At 43.9% G+C, this 21,224-nt stretch overlaps 1 long non-coding RNA gene across 12 annotated transcripts in view; it reads left to right on the top strand.

Moving 5' to 3' along the window:
* The window catches only part of LOC142009119 (uncharacterized), a 267,936-nt gene that overhangs the window by 213,714 nt on the left and 32,998 nt on the right, over positions 1–21,224 (top strand). For 7 of the 12 annotated variants that reach the window (XR_012644350.1, XR_012644339.1, XR_012644342.1 and 4 more), the window contains 2 exons: positions 19,765–19,822; positions 20,166–20,340. The exons of 2 other annotated variants lie outside the window; for them this stretch is intronic. This is a non-coding gene — a long non-coding RNA (uncharacterized LOC142009119). The remainder of the gene's footprint in view (positions 1–19,764; positions 19,823–20,165; positions 20,341–21,224) is intronic. 3 more of the 12 variants (XR_012644343.1, XR_012644349.1, XR_012644341.1) reach the window with 2 other exon arrangements.

Below are 21,224 nucleotides of genomic sequence, written 5' to 3'. Positions count from 1 at the left end.
AGAGGTTGACCAGCATCTACAATAGAAATATAATCATGTTAAGCCTCCTAGTAAGATCATGTCAGGTCAACAGCAGAGACCTCCCTGCCTCTTTTGAAAGCTCATGATGGACACAGCATTATGAGCACATGTAGATTTGTCCTTCTTACTTCAGTCCCTTTATCTTCTGTTACCTTTTCAGTGATGTGTTTTCTTCTCCTCCTGCTTCTCCACCTCTGCTGCCACAGAGAGAGATGATAAGGCCATTCTTCTTCTGTCTGCCCCGTGTCTGGTGTATCACTCCTTCAGTGCCACTCCTGGTTTGTCGATAGGACCTCGGTGCACAGCAAGATTGAGGCTCCTAGAACTGAGCTGCTTGGCTGCTCCAGGTCACATTATCTCCTGATGAATTCCCCTTTTCTCTAGTTGTGCCCTTTCTGGGAAGGTAGCATTTATCCCTAGGAGGGTTACGGACCAACGGATAGAGAAGGAGACCCATCAAAGGACCCTCCCCATCAAACTCTCTGTGACACATGCTTGTAGAAGGCACCTATTCATTTGCTTCTTTACATTTGGTCTCAAAGAAGACTCTTTACCATACAAGATGCTCCCTTATTGAGGTGAACTAAGGCTAATGCAGTCTCCATCTTTACTTGGACAAAATTGACCTATTAAGACAACACCTTCTATCTATACAGGGCTCCTTTCCTCCCAAAGCCGCCCAGAGTATTTTGCATGCTTTTATACACTTGATAAAAGAAGTCACTTCTTGCAGCATTTGAAATGCAACCATCTTTGGGGTGGAGTGTGTCTGCTGTTTAACAGTGTATCGTGATGATAAACAGCATTTGGAGGGGAAGAGTATTGTTTCCAGCTGACAACTGCCAAGAGGATTTTAGTTGAGTGGAAGGCTATTAGTCAAAGAGAATTTGGTCATAGGACTTCTAACCATGCTACACATTTTTTCTGAAGATCCCATGGGCTCTGTAACAATCATGTGCGTAAAGAGGCCCTTTGCTTTACATCTCCTCTGAAAGGCTTCCCCTCCCGCAGCACCTGTGAGGGAAGATTGAAAGAACTGGGACTGAGAAGGGGACATGATAGCAGTTTTTAGTCCCTAAGGGAGGGTTGCAAGGAGGAGGGAGAAAAATTGTTCTCATTGGCCTCTGAGGATAGGGCAAGGAGCCATGGGCTTCAAGTGCAGCAAGGGAGGTTTATAGTAGACATTAGGAAAAACTTCCTAATGGTCAGGGTAGTTAAACACTGGAATAAATTACCTAGAGAGCTTGTGGAATCTCCATCATTGGAGGTATTTAAGAGCAGATTAAACACCTGTGGTGTCTGGTCCTGTCGTGAGGACAGGGACCTGGACTTGATGACCTCTTGAGGTTCCTTCCAGTTCTAATATTCTATGATTATATGATGGGTTCCTCCCAAAGGCGAGGGAAAAGTACTGCCTTACCAATCAACAAGGCAGCTTCCCGCAGCACCTGATGAGATCTGACAAGGTCACAACCCTTGGTGGCCAATCCTGTCTATCAAAAGGGCTGTGCTGTCATGGGTCTATGCCCTGACATTTTTCATCCTGTTACCTTTTCTTGGCCTATGGGTAAAATCATTCTGGTGCCGGAGGAAAGAAGGTAAATTGTCCAAAAGCTACAGCTACTCAAACCCTTCAAGCATTAGGTTATCCTGTCTCGGGAGTTCTTGGTTAGGTTGGGATGCACAAGCACCCATAATGCTGTGTCCATCATGAGCGTTGGGAAGCTTTAATTAGGGGACTGGATCATGTGACCTATCAGGAGAGGCTGAGGGATTTGGGCTTATTTAATTTACAGAAGAGAAGAGTGAGGGGCGATTTGATAGCAGCCTTCAACTTCCTGAAGTGGGGTTCCAAAGAGGATGGAGAGAAGCTGTCCTCAGTAGTGACAGATGGCAGAACAAGGAGCAATGGTCTCAAGTTACAGTGTGGGAGGTCTAGGTTGGATATTAGGAAAACTTTCACCAGGAGGGTGTTGAAGCGCTGGACTGCGTTACCTAGAGGGGTGGTAGAACCTCCATCCCTGGAGGTTTTTAAGTTCTGTCTTGACAAATCCCTTTCTGGGATGATTTAGTTAGGTTTGGTCCTGCTTTGGGTGAGGGTTGGACTCGGTGACAGTCTCTTTCATCCCTAGTATTCTAGGATTGTATGATTGCAAACCCAAAAGAGGCCTCATCACCCCAGACTCCCCTGGCTTCCAACTGGGAGCCTGAAGCCTGCCCGTTCTTGAGAAAATGACACAACTCCCTCAGTTCCTGGCTTTTTCCATGCTGGGAATCCTTCCATCCCCAGAACCCCCTTCTTGGCCAGCAGCTGGATCCCCCTTCCCATTTTGCAAGATGGCAAGAGCAGGGTGCATGCAACCATCTGTTTGCAGCCCCAAGCTGAGAACCCCTGCCCCAGAGTTTCTTCACTCACTTTTACCTCACAGGGCAGTAGTGATGGCAGCAGCCTCTGGACTCAGCGATACTAAATTGCAGAGCTCCAGTCATTCTGTTAGTGCTTGGCTGCCTTCCACATCTTGAGCAATAGCTTCGTGACACAGCTGGCCACGTGCTTGCCCCCCCACGTAATTTTCTGGTGGGCAATAAGTGAGCACACCCTGAGAGAGGCTCTGAATGCCCTTTGTCCTTAGGTCTAATTCCATAGTCTGGGTTCAAACTAGTCACACGTGATTAAACCATGATCAGATTGCAGCACCTTTCACTAGGAGAGGTTGCTCTCCGTCCATCCACAGCAACATGGGCTTGTTCTCTTTACGAGGACAGTGCTCTTTGCCTAACCATTGTCGTATCCTTCGGAAATTATTTGTCACCTGCGTAAAGAGAAGTTGGTCCCTGGAACACAGGCACTTTGAAGCAGCATGTTAGGGTGTAGAATGAGATCTTAGCTGGAGTAATATGGTGTTGATCCATTAATTTCAGTGGGCTCATGCGAAGTTACACCAGCTCAGGAGCTGCCTGTTGTTGGATTTCAAGATCAAATTTGCTCAATTTGCCTCTCCTCCATTTCTTCTCCCCCCACCCCCAGTGTGTTTTCTCTTTAACTGCCAACGGTACGTCTCTGATCTTGAAAGTCAATACATTCTCTGTGGCTTCTGAATCAGCACCACTGGGAAATACTCATTTGAGTATTACAGATACATTAGTGGCCTCTGCCTGTAATTCACTCAGCTGAGAGTAGGTTTTCAGTGGTGCTTAAGCAGAAAAGTTCAGTGCTTGAATCTCAGTTCCCAGGAGGAGACTGTGGGACTGGTCATTAGAAAAAACATCATTTTATTCATGAACTCCGTTGATATTCTCAGTGGTACACACTGAGGCACAATAAACACGCAGCACCCTATTTAGTCATTCTGTGAAGCAGAACAACACATAGGAATGGCCACGCTGAGTCAGACTAGTTGTCCATCTAGCCCAGCATCCTGTCTTCCAGTGCTGACCAGTGCCAGATGCTTCAGAGGAATTTGAAATGAATGGAACAGAGAATAACTCATATTCTCTCATCCAGTCCTCTCTTATGGTAGCCAGAGACGTAGGGACATCAGCTGTTTCATTTGGTGAGATGCGGAAAACCACTCTAGCTCATGAACAATGATGTTTTCACTCCATGATGTTGCACTTTGTCTTTGTTCCTACTATGGATGAGAATTTCCATAGTTCAGAAGTTCTGAGCCCCTAAGCAACTGTATATATAAGCAACCATATAAGTGTACCCTTCCAGGCCACAGCAGCCCAGCGTACTGCATACCTGTCCTAAGCAGGCTGAAGCTATACGAGAACTGGCTTACCTTTTCTACACTAGGGGATGCAGAGGTGCATTTACACTGATGGCAGGAATTTGGCACCTCCCCATGGCAAACAAAGCTTTTGATTTCTGGGCAGGATCTAGTAGTACCCCAGTGATGTTGACTTGGCTTCGCCACCCCATGTTTTCCACTTTTATATCCTTTGCATCTCTCCCTTATGTCAGTCTTTCCTTTGTTTTAAGCCTCTTAGACAATTTCCATCAAAGTAAACCTTTGGGGAAACAAGGAAACATTCTTCACTTCTCACCCAGCATTAGCTCCTAGTGAAAATGCAGAGTTCAGTTGTTAAACATATCCCTGGTCTTAATACTCTGTTTGCCATGCTCATCTTGTACACCAGCTGATAACTCGCTGAGTGCAACGTTCTCTGGCAGCTAATGGGCCTTAAAACCTTGTTGATCTATAGGCCCGTTGCAGCTGTCCAGACAGCCATCTGTCACCTTAAAATGTCTTGCACCTCAGTTTTTAGTGCTTAACTACCAGTAGGAATTATTAGCCAACTACTGGTGTATTTATAATTAAGATAAGATACTTAATGTCTTGTTATCGAATTGTTTACAGTGAGGCCATTTTGTTTTTTGCTATAGTTACTTAAGCACGCGCTTAAGTCCGAGCATAAATTTAAGTCCCATTAATTTCAGTGGGGTTTAATCAAATGCTTAAACTTAAGCATGTGTCTTAAGTATATTCCTGAACAGGGATGCTCTTTTGAGTGTTAGTCTTAGACCAAAATTGCATAAATTCAGTAGATCTCAGAAGGAACTAGTAATTCTATTGATAGTAACATTTCGACATCTGCTTGAAGCTGTGCATGATGGAAGGAAGCATTGGTAACTGTCTGCTCTAGTCTCAAAAAGGGAACACAAGAAGGTGTACTACTATGCAGTGTGGAAGCTCTAAAAGTTCCATTTATGGTGCATCTCAGTTACTGGAGTGAGATGCAGCATGCACTAGGTTTACGAAAGCAGCCTGTTTAGGCATGGTGCTACAGGTGGGCTTTTATTTTATGTCTCCTCATCTTCACTGCTACCTGGGTGTTTCAGTTCCCTCCAGTCCAAAATCCTGCCTCTCAGTGTCTCAGGATGAGGGCTTGTGAAGTCCAGTTTGTTTTGGTTCTGTAATGCTGGTCAAAAAGCAGTAGGTGGTCTGAGGCCCATAGGTACTCATGTGCTGAAGGCCTCGCCTGCTCAGGATTCAGGGTGGGAGCAGAAGGGAGGCAGTTAGTGCCAAAGTTTTACGTAAAAAGCAGAGACATAAAAGTTACTGATGGTTTGGAATGCCCCTAATTTGCGGTGGCTGGTTTTTGGAAAATGCTGAGAACCTTTTGCCTGAAAACCAGCCCGCTTCCCCATAAGGTATCTGCAAGATAGGATCCCAAATTCCTAGTTGCTATTGAAAAATTGCCCCAGCTGTTTGGCTAATGTAGTGATGCTGAATGGCATACAGCAACAGGAATAATGGCATGAAAATAAAATAAGCAAAATGTAAGTGAAACAACGGAAGGGACATGCTAATGGTTAAGCTATTACTGTGAAACAGTCTCCCAAAGAAAGATGTAGAAGCCAAGTTTTCTAGGATTCTTCTAGCTGGTGTGAATGAAATGTTTGACAGCTTAACTCTGGGAGCCATCCATCTCTTGTCCCCAGGGAGGCGTTGGTACACCTTTTCTGTCTCTGGTTCCTCATAGCTGATCTAAATAATTTACAGGGATTGAAACACAATCATAGGATGTCTATGAAGAATGAAGGATATGGGTCTAGAGAGAAGAACAGCTGAGGTGCACTGGGCAGGTAGATAATTTAATACATATTCTTTATTGGGGTTTGTGGAGCCTGGACATTGAGCCAGCAGAAGCTGCCCTTGGGGGTTGAAAGCCTGAGTGCTCTGCCTGTCTCTGAAGAGTTACCTTATAGGTGTCACCAGTCTGTCCTTCCCCTGCATTCTGTTATCTTGTGTTGAAAAGAAGTCTGTAATTTCCTCCTGGTAGGAGGCATGGTATTCTAGCTGTGATGTGAGGGGCTTTGGACACTTCCGTGCCTTGGAAGCTGTTAACACAGAATGGCATTTCTTCACTGCCCGAGATCAAACTTTAGGATGATCAGTCATCTGACGGTGGAAAAGGAACGATAAAATAGGAAAAAACATTGTCCGGGGGTCAGTTGAGATGCTGGTGGCTCAGGCTATTCATAGTGGAACATGAAGCTTTGTTCTTTCAGGCCCCTTTGCGTCTGAATCCAGCCAATGCTAACAGGCAAGGCTTGAAAAATGTACCCACAAGCTGATAAGTCACCCTCCTTGGGGAATAGTATTAATGCTATTTATTGCTCCTGTTTTTGCCAGCAAGTTCCAGCAGTGTGAAACTAACATGTGTCCTCCATGTTCTGAGTAGCCTTTGAGCCTCATGCCAGTTTTGCCCTTTTGCAGTCTGGTAAAGCTGTGGGTGGGAGCGGAGGCACAGGAGCAGCCTGTAGATTTAGGAAGATAGCACTGTATCGTTTTCATGTCTGGAAGGTTATGGTAGTAATGCACGGTCTGGATATGCCCAGGTTTAAATTCTGTGAGAGTGGATGGTTCTCTTACCCAGGAAAGCCTCCTTTCCTTGGCCCAGGGCGATTGGATTTGCTATGCCTTGCTGTGATTGCAGATTGCATTGCTGAGTTGTCATTAAATGAGGTGAAGCAGCTTAGTGGCCTTAGTCCATTTAATAGTGAAGGTGTGTCCGCAGAACACAGCTGCCATGGGTTGGCAATACAGGTGTGTCCACAGAACACATCTGCCATGGGTTGGCAATACCCTTTGTAGTCACAGCAGGAGAAACAGGACCATCAGTATCTTCTGCCAGATTAATTCGTCAGGCAGTCCCAGAGGTTTGAATGGATCTTTTTATAATTCTGTATCTCATACAAATGTCCATGAACCTATGACAATCCTGTCTTGGGAATATCCCCTGCACTGAAAGTCTCCAGGGAAACAGATAAGCCTGACAGAGAGGAGATGGAGTCAAAAGTAATTGTGTAAGCAAGTGGCATTTGGTGGTTTATCTCTCCTTGTGTTTTTCTTTGGTGTCTGTTGCTCTGTTTGTTCAGAGCTCATTTAAATACATACAGAGAGGCAGCTGTGTTAGTCTGTAGCTTCACAAACAAGCAGTCCTCATCATCATCATCAATAACCATGGGCTCACCGCCAGTTGGTGTCTGATGGCTCTCACTATTTCCTTCCATCTTTCCCTGGCCAGTGCAGAGTGGCTTAGTTTGGTGCGGAGCTAGTCTGCAGAATGTACTATATCATCTGTCCATTCTCTGTGGGGCCTCCCTCTCCTATTTGAACCATCCATTATGCCGAATACCAGGGTCTTGATTTTTCGTTCATCATTCACTCTGCAAAAATGCTCAAATAGTTGTAGCTTCTGTTTTATAACCTTCTGCAGCAGGTTCTCTTTCGGCTGTATCCTATATAAGTCCTCATTGGTGACCTTCTGCATCCACCCTTCTCAGAATCTTTCTATAACAACAACTTTCGAACACCAATATTCTTCTCTTCGAATCTTTCATTATCACCCATGTCTCACATCCATACAACATGCTGCTGAATACACATTTTCAAGACGCTCAGGTTTGTTCTTAAGCTAATTGCTTTGCTTTTCCAGATCTTATCCATCACCTTCAAACTTGCTCTTGCTTTCACTATTCCAATCACTATTTCCTTCTTACAGTCTAGATCATACATTATGTTGCTCACCAGATATGTGAACTTCTCTACATTTTCTAGTTCTATACCATCCACACTGATCTTCTTTCCTATTTCCTTGTCTCCAAATACTATTGTTTTTGTTTTATCAATGTTCATAATCAGTCCGTAGCACTTCCCTAAGACTGACAGCGAAAAAGCTCGACAAAAGAACAAGAACATATACACTTGCTGCATCGATTTTCAGAAGACATTTGACAGTGTAGATCAGAAAGCAGTCCTGTAGCACCTTAAAGTGACCAATTTATTTATTAGGTAGTGATCTTAATGCATACATCTCATAGGACTGGAAGGGACCTTGGGAGGTCATTGAGTCCAATCCCCTGCCATCTTGGCAGGACCAAGCACCATCCCAGACAGTTTTTTTTTTTTTCAGTCTATTTTTCCCAGATCCCTAAACAGCCCTCTCAAGGTTTGAGTTCACAACCCTGGGTTTAGGAGGCCAGTGCTCAAACCACTGAGCTATCCCTCTCCCCTCAAAAGACCCACAAAATAGACAGTTTTCTATGAGCATATGGTTTTGTGTTTGTTTCTAAAATCTTCCAGTGATGTAGAAGGAAAGACATAAGCTATGAATTAATAGTATTTAAATTTTAACTTGGACCCTCCATAATATCCAGTGCAGTGGTTTTGGCTCCTTTCCCTGCTGCCTCTGTCTTTCCCAGTACTTACAATGACACACATGGTTTCTGAGTAATGTTTGCTGTTGTAATATTGTGTTCTGTTACTGCACTCTTTTAAGTAAGGGTGGTTAGCTACTTTTAAGGCTGATCTGCAAAGACTGTTGAAAATCTAAAGCTGGTTGTAGGATCCAGAAGGAAAGTGTCAAGCCACCGTTTTAAATTGTAACCAGCACTGTAATATTAACCAGCTTTCAGGGAGTCCCTTTTCCTGTTAGATTACAGATTTCCCTTGTCAAAGAAACATCCTGTAAGATGAGTGGGATGCATTGCATTCAGATTTGGTTTCCACTCTCTCATAACTTCCTCCAAAGATTTTTCTGGTTTATTCTCAGGCAAAAGGTGTTTTGTTTGTAGGTGTTCGACGGTTTCAGATGCCCAGTTGAGCCGTTCCTCATAAAAGCTAGAAATTAAAAAGACTCGTTAGATTATCTAGTATTCTGATTCGTGTTCCTGTCCATGCAGGATGAATCGATGCAGTGTCCCGAGTGTTGTCTGTCGAGCTGTAACAGCTCCAAACATCTGAACTTCCCCCGCTTTCCCTTGGGAGGCTTGCACAGGCTCTTGCATCTTCCTTTAAGGAAACGTTTCCTAAGACTTACTTCAAGTTTTCCCTACCTTTTAATTTAGCTTGTGAGTTAGGGTAGTATTTGAAAACAAATGGTTTAAAATAGCTTTCCTGGTCATTATAAGTCAGGATCATTGTCAAGGGTCTGATTCTCTCCTCACATAAACTCTCAGGCTACATTTACTACATGGTAACTGGATGCCTACAGGCTGGCCCATGCTAGCAGACATGGGCCCAATGGCTCATGCTTCAGGCCTGCTTCAGTGCTCTGTAGACTGCTGGGATTGGCTTGGAGCTTGGGCTCTTAAACCCTGCCAGGTAGTGGGGTCTCAGATCGGAAATTCCAGCCCAGGCCTAGAATCTTTACGCAGTAGTAAAACAGCCCCACAACCTGAGTCCTGTGAGCCCGAGTTAGCTGGTATAGGCCAGCTGCAGGCATCTCGTTGCCTTATTTATTATTGGCTGTCAGAGGAGAGCTTCCATACCAAAAGTGCCTTGAGGACTTCTTGGAAATTTCTGGCTTCCAAGTGTTCAAAAGTAATTAAAAACTTTTCCAGCCAGATGCATTTCTCCCTTCTTGAATGGTGAGAGCTTGCCAGTTGCTTCCCAAGCATCCTGAGTTTGCAGCATGAAACTGAGTGGAGTCTTGTTAATTTTGCTCTTCTGCAGCCTGGCAAAGGTGCAACTGTATCAGAGGCATGGGAGCAGCCTGTCAGTTCAGGAAAGCAGCACTGAAGTGTTTTGCATATGATGTGGGGAGAGCATCTTATTGAGTGTTGGCTAGTGTGTGTCACTCTTTTTCCAGCTCGATTGCTTCTTTACTTTTATAGTGCTTTACAGAGATTAAACATGGAAACGATATCTGCCTGTGATCAGGGTAACTGCCTCATCAGAAATCTTTTTGATTTTTATTATCTAGCTGTAACTGTTTTCACCATACACAGGGAATGGTCTGTATATCTCTCTAGTGCCAAAATAAAATTGCTGAAGAAAATGTCAGTCTATTTGTGTTGGAGACAGAACGATATGTGGCTTTTATGTTGTTCAGCATCTTAAACTTTCAAATATATTGCTGGTGCACATCGTTGTGGGATAGATTCTGGTCTCAGTTACTCAGGACTTACACCGGTAGCTTTATACCATGGTAACTAAGATCAGAATCTGGCTTTGTTTAAAGTAGCTAAATAACATCATGGATTGCGGCTAATGCGTCTGCTGACTTGCCACTTGTGTTTCTACTCGCCAAGAGAAATACTTCATAATTACAGCATGTTTAGCTTGTAGAGCAGAGGTTCCATTAGAAGTAACAGAATACCCACATCAAGACCTTTGCTATGGGATGACCAAAATAGCTATGGGATGGGGGCCGGGGGGAGAGATTTGGGACCCACTTCTGGAATCTCGCATACCTGTTCAAGGGTCTGATCCTGCACCTCTTACTCTTGAGAACAGTCTTGTCATCACTGGGACTGCTTCTTGTGGATCAGGGTTGCGGAATGCAGCGAGAGTTAGTGAAGAATTTATGAATACAAGATGGGTATTTTAAATATCATTTATTTTATTATCATTACTAATTAAAAATAGTGTGGATGTTTGAGAGAGGGGAGACGTGCAACATCATGCACCCCAGAGTCCTGCCCTGACCACTGCCACATTGATCTTGCTGCAAAGCTAGTGGGAGTGGCACACATTTGTCCAAACCCAGAATATGTCTTTGAGTGTGGTGATCATCTGAACCTTAGACCGATTAAAAGTAGAAAGGACCTGCATATGGGAATTGGTTTTTTTTTTTTTTCTGGGATGCAGGCATAGTGCTGTCACTGAAACAGATTATCAAAGATACTGAGATTCTTGCTCATTTTATTTGCCCGGTCTTCTGCTGCAGGATGTATGAACTCTTACGAAGTTTGACACCCATCCATGGCCCGTTGGATGGACAGCATGGGGGAGATTCTCCATTTGAATGTCATTTTTATGGTTGTAGCCCTAAACGCTAGAGGAATAGATCATGCCAATGTCTTTTTCCCCACCCTTCAGGCTTAAAAGATGCTACGGTTGTGTTTTTTCCTCTTCCTGCGGACTGAGAGGCTAGCGTCTGGCCTTGTTTCTGATAAAGGATCTGAAGAACACTCAACATGCACCCTCCAAGGGGGAGAGCCATTAACGCCAGAGTGGAAAGACAGAAGGAGGCTGTTTTTCACTTTCACAATTAGAGCAGCATGGAAAGGTGACACTGGGGAGGAGGGCTTATTTGTGACATCTGCTCCCAGCAGGTGGGCTGAAAAAAATCTCCATTTGCGAGGCTCGGTTAGATAGAAGGGGTTTTAGAGTGTCTTGACAAATCTGTGTCTGATTTATAACTAGCAGCAAATCATCAGATTTTTTTACTTGGTAAAAGCTTACATGGAGTAAATGAATCTGACTTTTGCCCTTATTAATATTCTTCCTGCTCCAAAATCATTCTGCTGAAAGAGTTTTACCGATGATTTGTTGTTCTGCCTAGCTCAAGATTGGTGACCTGGAAACTAGTTCAAGGAGTCAGTTTCTTTGATCGCTGAATGTTCTGCAGATAAGGGAGGTGGGAACTCAACTGTTTAAGGTAAATACTACAGCCCTATGGGAATTGTTACCTGAATTGCCACATAGAGGGTGTGAAATTATTTCCAGTGATCAAGTAGCTTAATTCACTATAGTAATATTTTACACTTGTGTAGAGATCTTTATCTGAGGTCCTCAAAGCCCTTCAAAGAAACAAATAAATTAAACCTTGCAGCTTTGAGGTGTGCAGTTGTGATCACTGTTTTACAAATGGAGAAATGGAGACACAGAAAGGTTGAGACTTACCAAAGGTCTCACAAGGAAGTCTGTGCCAGAGCTGGGATTCGAATCCAGATCTCCTGACTCCTTGTCGTCTGTGGTAGCCGTTAAACCAGTCTCTCCCTCTAGTCTGAATCTTCTCTTTAAATGGCTGCCTTATTTTTAATTGCTTTAAAAATAAGCTGATTTTAAATGCTCCTCGTATTTTCCACCGACTGCCAAATGCAGTCTCTCCAATGGAGCTGTTAACCCTGAAGCACATTGCATGGTTTTGTTCAGCTCCACCACAGCCCTGTTCTGAGTTAGTGACTATCAAATGTACTCCTGGGAGTCTTCTTGTTGAGACAGCTGTATAAATATAGCTCCTTGCCACTGTACCTTGCTTAGCAGAGCCAGGCATTACAACACAACGCTTCCGGGGTGTTGCTTTACTGACCTTCGAAGAATATGAACAAACACTATCTCTCTTCTTCCCCCAAGTGCTGAGTCAAGGCTGCTGCTGTATAACTGAGATAGCATCTCTCATTAACCAAAACCGGAAGATAATTAATGACTGCAAACATCTGGGTGATAGCTATATTTACGCTCCTGTGCATAAATACACTTGAATTAGCAGCTACTGTACAGCTCTGCAGTTATCTCTGGAGCTAGGGTAGGCTACAAGAGTGGCTGAAAGACAAACTTATTAACTGTGGAGAGCAGAATCTGGTACCCATAGTAAATGGTTTAGGGGTTGGAGCCTTGTCTTTCTGTGCGTTTGAGTAATTACAGTAGATCAGCCTAAATCCACCCTGCACTTTCAGCTGCCTGGCCTAGCTGTTGTAGTGGTGCTGAGCTGCAGCTGTGTTCTCTCCCAGAGGTGAGGGCTTGTAAATGTTGCCTATGTTTAGTGCTGCCAGGAAGAAAACATGTCATATGAATGTAGAATTGTGTGAGCAACCATTAATAGCAGCAAAATTTCCTCAGCCTCTTTAAACCCCCATTTTCAGACATCAGCATCAGAGCACACAGTCATATTTAGGCATTTAAGGAGGCTGCCTTCTTTTCAGAGTTGCTGAGCCTGCGTAACTCCCATTGGACTACAGTTGGGCTGTGGGTGCACAATACCTTTGACTATCGGACCACATTTCTGTAAGTTAGGAAATCTGGTACCGCCCCCCCCCCGATAGCTACCCACCATTTAAAAAGATGGTCAACTTTGCAGGCTGGCTGGGAACCTGCCAATGAAGAGTCCTGCTGGAGTCCAGGTTTGCTTGAGATCTTCAGGATTTATGCAGCTATTGTCGTATGTGTTTGCGTGTGAAATGCATCATCTCCCTGTTGATATAAGGATAGCTAGCTATCTGTACTGCAGCTGTACTGTAGTGTGGCTAGCCCTCCTATGCTCAGCCCCTCCCCCCGATGGCCTGGGGTCATGCTACAAGCAGTGTGCCTCAGTTTCCTTTCTTGGACTAGCTAAATAAAACTTCCACTTCGACCATTTTCTTGGTTAAAATATTAGTGTAAAATGAGCTGCAAACAGAACTCATAATCCCAAACAAAGTCCACCCAACATGGGGTTTCTCTTCCTCCTCCTGGGCATGTCTGGGGTCCTTTGAAGTCTCTTTTCTGAGCCTAGGCAGGTCCCCCATCTCAAGGTCTTCCCTTTAGCAGCCTTTCCCCATTCTGTGCTTATGCCACAGCTTCCTGAATCTCTCCCGTTACCACAACCACCTTTATAGAGAATAACTGGATCTAAAGGATTTGTGCCTCTTTAGTAATTGAAGTTGATTAGCCCCAGGCTCTCCAGCCATTAAGGGGGGGGGGCGGGGGTTCCACCTTGTTACGCTTCACCTAAATGTGCATACCTGCAAACCAGACTGGGACCAGTTCAGTGAACTTCAGTACAGACATGGGTTTAAACTTCTAGGCCTGATCCAGCTCCAGCCGTGCTTATTCAGCCATCTTACACTGACTTCAGGGAGAGCAGTGTATTTCTTTGTAAGGCCATCTGGTGTCTCAAGGAAAGGGTTTTGATAAGCACTTTGTGTTGGTCTAACTTGGCTCCCATTGATGTCGGCAGTAAGACTTGTGTTGATTTCAATGGGTGCAGTGAGTGCCTTTGCTAATCCCAATCACCCTTTATTGATAAATGTTAGTACATGATGACAATTGATGTAAATAAAGTGACTTCTCTAGACATGTTTCCTGGTAGAGAGAGAGATTTTTACTGCAGATAACTCTCCTTTCCCATTTATTCTGCTGAACTGATCTGCCTACACTAGTGGCTCTGCTAGGTTATGTCTTCAGTCAGTCTGAAAGAAGTTTTTTCCTAGAAGTTTGATTATATCTACACTAGGAAATGCTTCAGCAGCACATCTGCCTCACTGCACCACTGTGGTAGTGTAGATACTTAGGGCTGGTTTACACTTGAGAATCATATCAGCTCAGCTACATTGTGAAAAACCCACACCCGTGAATGAGGTAGTTAAGATGATCTAATTTTAACTATATAAGCAGTGCAGGCTTGACAGAAGAATTTGTCAGTTGTCCTATCCACTGCCTCCTGTGTGCATACACACACACAGAGTCTGCTGTGGTCATTGTGCATGCTGAAATGCTACAGTTAGGTGTAGACATGGCCTTATCACAGTGATGGGAGGCATTCTTCCATTGTCCTAACTTTCTTCCATCTCTCTAGTGCTCTGTACGCTAAGTTTTAGGTAGGCTTGATTACATTGCACAAGGCACGAGTGCGCTGGAGAGTAGCTGAGCCCTAGGTAAGCTGGGTTTGTGCTGGATGACAGTTGCGGTTCAGTCATTTCAAATTATTCCTCTATTTTCCTCTTCACAGTGGGGGGGGGGGGCGCATTTTCATCTGCTGCTGGTCTCACATGAAGGTTGTTGAGTGCCGTTTTGATTGTATTTTTAAAAAAAGAAGAAACAAAAAGTGTGTCAAAGCCATACACTGAAGTGTGTTTGCGAACAAATAAAGGCGCAGGAATTGGCAAAGATCAGAGAGGCTGAGCTTTCCTGGTTCAGTTTTAATGTCTGTCATTGCAGAGGGACTGTTGCGGTATTGTTAGCGTTTCCCAAACAGTGGGTCCCAGGTGCCCCAGAGGTGGTTCTTGTCACCACTGTGCTGTCATGTGATCTGGGAAGTGCGGCTTGGAGGAAAAGCTGGAACCACTGAGTGGTCAGCAGTCTGGTGGTGATTGTGGCTCATTTGCAGAGAGGGAGAGACCGGTTGTGGCTACAGAAAGGGGCAGGACTGTGAGAACAAAGGGATTGAGCTACTGAGCAAGGTGATTGGGGGGGACTGGACAAGGTGTGGGGTAGAGGGGATCAGGGTTAATGGTGGGTCCTCAAAACCAGAGAAAATACAGTTGGTGGATCTCCTTAGTAAGAAAAGCTGAAGTGCAGGGCAGCCACTTACTTTAGAGATTTTTGGTCAGTGATTGGAAAGTTGGCTCACTGGTATGGTATTTGAAATTCCTTGGAACTTGCCACTCAAATCGCTACACAGCCCTTCATCCTACTCAGGGTGCAGGTGTATGTAACTTCTCTAAAGACCTTTTAATCAGTAGACCTTTCAGTGCACATTGCAAAGGGTAGCAGGATCATTAATTCCATTTTACACTTGGATAAACTGAGGCACAGGGAGGAAAGTGAGTTGCCCAAGCTCATTCAGTAGGCAGAGCTAGGAACAGAACCCAGGTCTTTTGTGCCTCAGTCCAGTGCTCTACTCATTAGGCACACTGCCTCCCATCTCAATTAAATTCCCAGTCTTTCAAGACGAGATTGCCTATTTGTTATTGGGCTTGCTGTGCGTATTACTGGGTGCAATTCTGTGTGCCTTATGTTATGTAGGAATTCACGTTAGATTATCATAAGGAGCTGTTCTGACTTTGGAACCTATGGAAGTGCTGCTAGAAAGAACAAACAAGCATTGTTGTCTTTAGTGGTAAAATCCCACATGGGTAGGAATGTCATGAGATTTTATGGAGCTAGACCTACCTCATAGAGCTGGAAGAGAACTTGAGGTCATTGAGTACAGACCCCTGCACTTACAGCAGGACCTATCACTATCCCTGGCAATTTTTTTTTTAAATCTGTGTGCCCCGGATCCCTAAATGACCCCCTCAAGGACTGAGCACACAATGGTGGGTTTAGCAGGTCAGTGCTCTAACCACTGGACTGTCCCTCCAGAGATTACCTCTGCGTGCAGAGAGCCAGCAGAACCATGCCCCCTTAAACTAATCTTATATGGTGCAGGTTGAATGTCTCTAATCTGGAGCACTTTCATCCGGTAAGATAGCAATCCAGCATGATTTTAGTTAGCTGGGTGACACTTATCATGGGTGTGGCCGGTTTCCTGTAGTCCAGTAAAGTTTATTTACAGCCACCAGTCCTGGCTTTCACTGTTCTGTGCTGTTATTTAGCTGTAATTTACCCCTGAATGTCTTCTAAGAGCCCAGTAAGCAGTGAAAGTGTTGGTAGTGCTGTTAGACAATGCAACCTCCTGTATTCAGGCAAATTGTCTTCTCTGGCATCGGGCCGGTCCCAATGGTGCCGGATTAGAGAGGTTCAGCTGTAGTATAACAATGGTAAGTGGACATCTTGGAATTTACTAGTTGTCACTTGGTTGCAGATTGACAGTTGCTCAGAATTTTAGGATTATGGTAGGGATGGGACCCAGATTTTTTTCATTTGCTGGTAGAGAGATCCCTGACATTTGAGCCAATATTACAAGGGGCTTTTGCTCTTCTTTTAAGTTTGAATCACCAGTTGTGTCAGACCCTCAGTTTTGAATGGAGGGAGGGAGGGAGTATAACACTGTGACTTCAATGTGTAACATCCCCCTCTAGTGGCTGCTCCTTAGTGAGGCATTACTGCTCTGGCTCAGGTGGGGGAGGGCTGTGGTTTTGGTGCTGAAGATCCCAGGTTCAGTTCCTGGCTGAGATGGGTTGTGAGGCATTTGGTCCTGAACTGACCCAAAAGTCGTAATTCCCCCTGTGGAACCAACCACTTCATGACCAATAATACCTCTGAGTTTTCTTAGAGCTGTTCTAATTGAGAGCAGGGAGGGCCTGGACCGCCCTTCTTGGACTTGGAGATTTGATAAGATAATAGCTTCCAGTAGTACATAGGCATATTTTTATTTAATGCAGTAATTGTCCCTTTTTGATCTATATGAATGTTCTATTTCTTTCAGGCCCTCAATGAGAATGGTCTGCAGTTTATGCACAAAAAGCTTTGCTACCCACCTTTCACAACGGCTGACATACTACCAACGCGCCAGTGTTCTGTCAGGAATGTTTCATGCATAATTTTTTGTTGAAAAATAGTTTACATGTCCATTTTGTGGTGGGGGGGAGGGGTACAGCTACCTCAGAAACCAAACCTGTCATTCTTTGGTCTGGGGAGTTTTTGCAATAGCTCATGTGAAATGGTTCAGCGACTCTTCATTAAAGATTTCAGGGGCAAGGTAGTGGGGAGAGTACGACACGTGATTCATACGTGGGATTTTTCTCTTCTTTTGTTGAGTGTGAAATTGTGGAGGTGTTGGGGTTTTTCCCCCCATGAGTACCTCTGTGAAACTCTGATGGAGGCAAGAGCTATGTCTCAGCCCCATGGGAGACCCTTTAGGTGTTGCCCCCACCCCGCTTTTAGGGATTTCACATGTTGAGAAAGTCCTCTTTAGAGATTTGACTTTTTAATTTTGTGGCAGAGCACACTTTGCCAAAACACAGTCAGAGGATGGAAAGGTCATATATTTATGGGTGTGAAAGGTTAAGAATGTTCTTTTAGTTGTTGCTTACGTTAATGTGATATTTGAAAAAAGAATAGTTTAGTTTTATTTTAGTCATTTTGAAGTGTGGCTGCTGTTTTGGCTGTAGACAGTGCATTGCCTGGAAAGTGTCCTGACCCAGTGACCTACTGATGTAATGAATTGGTTTGCCATATGAATTTAGGGCTCATTTCTTTTTCCAGTCTCTCTCTCTCTCAGGCCAGCAGGGACTAGGAACAAGACAGTCAGAAAAACGGCAGTCTGAATGTTGCAGGGAGTGCAGCTTAGTACATGTTTTAGGCCCTGATTTCAGTAAAACTTTTAAGTACATTCTCAGTTTTAAGCACATGAGTAATCCCAGCTCTTTTCACCAAAGCAATGGAAGAGTCTGTGGTTAGGTTTGTGCTTAAAGTACGTGCTTTAGGCTGCTTTACACATGAATTTTGTATTAGTATAACTGTTTTGGTTAACTGCTGTTACTGAGAGAGAGAGAGACCCGTATAACTCCTAGTGTGGATGCAGTTGTCTTACTAGGTTGGGGTGCAGGAGATCTTGTTCTGTTCCAGGTCACCTGCTAGCTTTCTGGGTAGCTGTGGATAGGTCACTTTATTCATTCATAGATTTATAGAATCCTAGGTCATCTAGTCCAGCCTCCTGCTTCACGTAGGATCAACCCCATCTAAATCATCCCAGCCAGGACTTTGTCAAACCGGGACTTAAAAACCTCTAGGGATGGAGAATCCACCACCTCGGTAGGCAACGCATTCCAGTGCTTTACCACCCTTCTGGTGAAGTAGTTTCTACTAATATCCAACCTACATATCTCCTTCTGTAACCATTGCTCCTTGCTCTATTATCTGACACCACTGAGAACAGTTTCTCTTCATCTTCTTTAGAGCTCCCCTTCAGGAAGTTGAAGGCTGCTATTAAATCACCCCTCAGGCTTCTCTTCTGTAAACTAAATAAGCCCAAATCCCTCAGCCTCTCCTCATAGGTCATGTGTTCCAGCCCCTTAATTATTTACAAAAATAATTGTAAATATCCTTTGTTAAGGTGGTGCTAATGACCTTCTTAGTGAACAATTCAAGCCCTGTGGATAAAACTAGTGATATAACAGAGAACCAGTACAGCTTATTCCCTTTAAAGTGGAGTCAGTAAGTTGTATACTGATAAGTTTTTGGGTTTTTTTTTGTTTTTTTACATTGCTGCGGCTGTGTCCACAACTGGAGTCCAAGGGAGGAGATTGCAGCACTTTAATTCTACTGTTATAGTTAAGACAGTGTGGTTCACTGTCCCATGTAGTTACATGTAGACAAGGCTTTAAGTGCTTTGCTGACTAGTAATGGGATTATTGATGTGCTCAAAGATAAGGATATTCTTTTTCTTAAATGCCTGGCTGTCTTGGCCTTTGTGCTGGCATGGGCCGTGTTGGTCCTTAACTAGAGGGGGTTTGTGTGTGTGTGTGTGTGTGTGTGTGTCTTTCATGGAACATTGTCAGACCAGAGGAACTTGCTCAGTTACTGTTCACACCAAGGTTCTAGTACTTAGTTTTACTTACACTGTTCCTCTGGGACTTTTGAAGTCAGGTCTTAGAAGGCACTTGGCACCAAATCAGCAGGGTATTTGCACACAATCTGTTTGTGTCAGTCTATCTCGAGCAATTTATGAGCATTCTACTACTGTAGTTACAGCAATAAAATATTCTGACCAATACAATACGGTGCTAGATTTTAGCCCAGTTGCTTGGTGAAGCAGTTGACATAACAAACTCGTTCAACTTGGAAATGTAAATGAACACAGTTAATGAATGGACCCCATCCTAACACACTGGAGACCTTCTTTTGCTCACTCAGAAGAGCAGTCCCCTCATTGGGATCTAATATCTTATCCTCTGTGCTTGCAAAAATCCTAGGCTTTCTGTGTTTAAAGAAGTATGTTTGAGTTAAGCCCTCAGATACAGTGGGGTTTTGTATGGAGTTGATATTGTAGCCATCGTCACCAATAAATATCAGGACATGATTCCACTCCCATGAAATCAGTTTTGCCTTTGAACCTAATTAAGTCAATGGAGCCTTTGATGTGAGGAAATGCACAGATGTGATTCATATCTCTCACTTTAAAACAGCTGCTTATAACAAGTTCCTTAACAGACAGTCAAAAAGAGGCTTGTACTCCTGTTTTATTGTGGGTTTGGGACTGGCTCCCATTCCTTTAGTGAGTGTGTATTTTTACAGCAAGATACTTTTCCTATGATTCTCCCATCCAGTGCCTCTGTCATGCTGCATTATTACTGTCCCAGCGATATCCTCTGATATTACTTCTCTATTAATGTTTCCTTTCTTTTTGTTTTCTTAACAGATCTGTCTGGAAAAAGTGAAACATGAGACAAGCTGGGTGACCATTAGGTAGAGTTTGTGTAGGTATACTTAATGTGCTGTAGCAAAAGGATATATTAAAATATATGAGGCAGTTGTCCAGTGGCTAGAAAACAGAGCTGGCAGTTAGCAATCCTATCTTTTGCCCCTGTCTGGGTCCTTGGGCAAGTCACTTCTTTGTCCCTCCAGTCATACGACTCTTTAGTTAATGGTGATATATTTACCTCCTTCACGTGGGGCATGGGAAGGTTTTATTAATTAATATTTTTAAAGTGCCTTGAGATCCACAGATGAAAACGCTAGATGAGCTGAAGTATTGTTGAATATTATTCAAGAGATGTTTTTAATACTGACAGTTAGTGGCTTTTTTTTTTAACTTTTCAGCTCCTTATTCCCTTCTCCAGAACAGTGACACAGAGAGTCTAGAAGCTGGTAAGGAGACAGTTGTTTCATCAGGAGCATATTACATTTAATGTACAAGAAGAAGTGAAATCCTGGTCCCATTGACGACATTGGCCAAACTCTTACTGACTAGAGGTGGGATAAGATTTTGTCCCAGGTATCTATGCCCATTATATAATCTGAATTGTTGCATAAATACAAAGGAGGTGGCCCAGTTAATCTGGAACCATGCTGTGTACATGGCTGCAAAAGCACAACCAAAGAGTGGCAGAATTGTTTGTACCTCATGAACGCTTGATGCTTGAGGTTAAGCTGTAGGTTGGTGTGTTTTATTTGAAAATCAAGTTTGTTCTCTAAAACCATCAGCAAGAGATTCTCCTTTTGTGCTTCTTTCTCTTTAGTCTTGTATGGAAATACTTGTACTCACAAATGCTAATAAACTGCACCTCTGCGACTAGTCACTATGTAGTGTAATGGGTGGAACATCATTCTTATATTCTCTGCCTCTTCTCTAGGCTTCCATGACGAGTTGTTGCATGTGACTTACTTGACTTAACCCGTTGTACTCCAGGTAGAGCATAGGTCATCTACAAGTCTCCTCCACCTCACTCTGTCTTGAGACAAAACTTCTAACTGACCCCAGGAATACCTGAGTTGTTGTCCTTCAGTCGCAGTAGATCTCCTCCATGTTGTCCGAGGTCTTCCTCTTTTTGCATTTTCCTTGCGGGTTTCTTGTGAGAATTTGATGGATTGTGCTGATGATGGTTTTCTGAGCATGTGGCCAAGCCATCCCCACTTACCTTGAAACAGCTTTGACATGGGAGAACAAGTAGGTTTGAAGGTGACAGTTGCAAAGAGCTGAAGAATTGAATTGAAGCAATACAGGGCAACTAGGAGATGTCAGATGCTGCGGAGGAGACTCCTCTGGAGTCACCCGTGTCGAAGCTGTGCGAAGGGACCAAATGGAGGTTGGCCTTACATGAGTGGAGAGGGCTGGGAGGGAGCAAAAATCTGTGAAGAAGTTGGTACCAGTCATGGAGC

This window comes from Carettochelys insculpta, chromosome 2 (genome assembly GCF_033958435.1).
Source record: "Carettochelys insculpta isolate YL-2023 chromosome 2, ASM3395843v1, whole genome shotgun sequence".
NCBI classification, from domain to species: domain Eukaryota; kingdom Metazoa; phylum Chordata; order Testudines; family Carettochelyidae; genus Carettochelys; species Carettochelys insculpta.
Note: the sequence above shows the minus strand (reverse complement) of the source record. Positions and strands in the feature narration are given on the sequence as shown.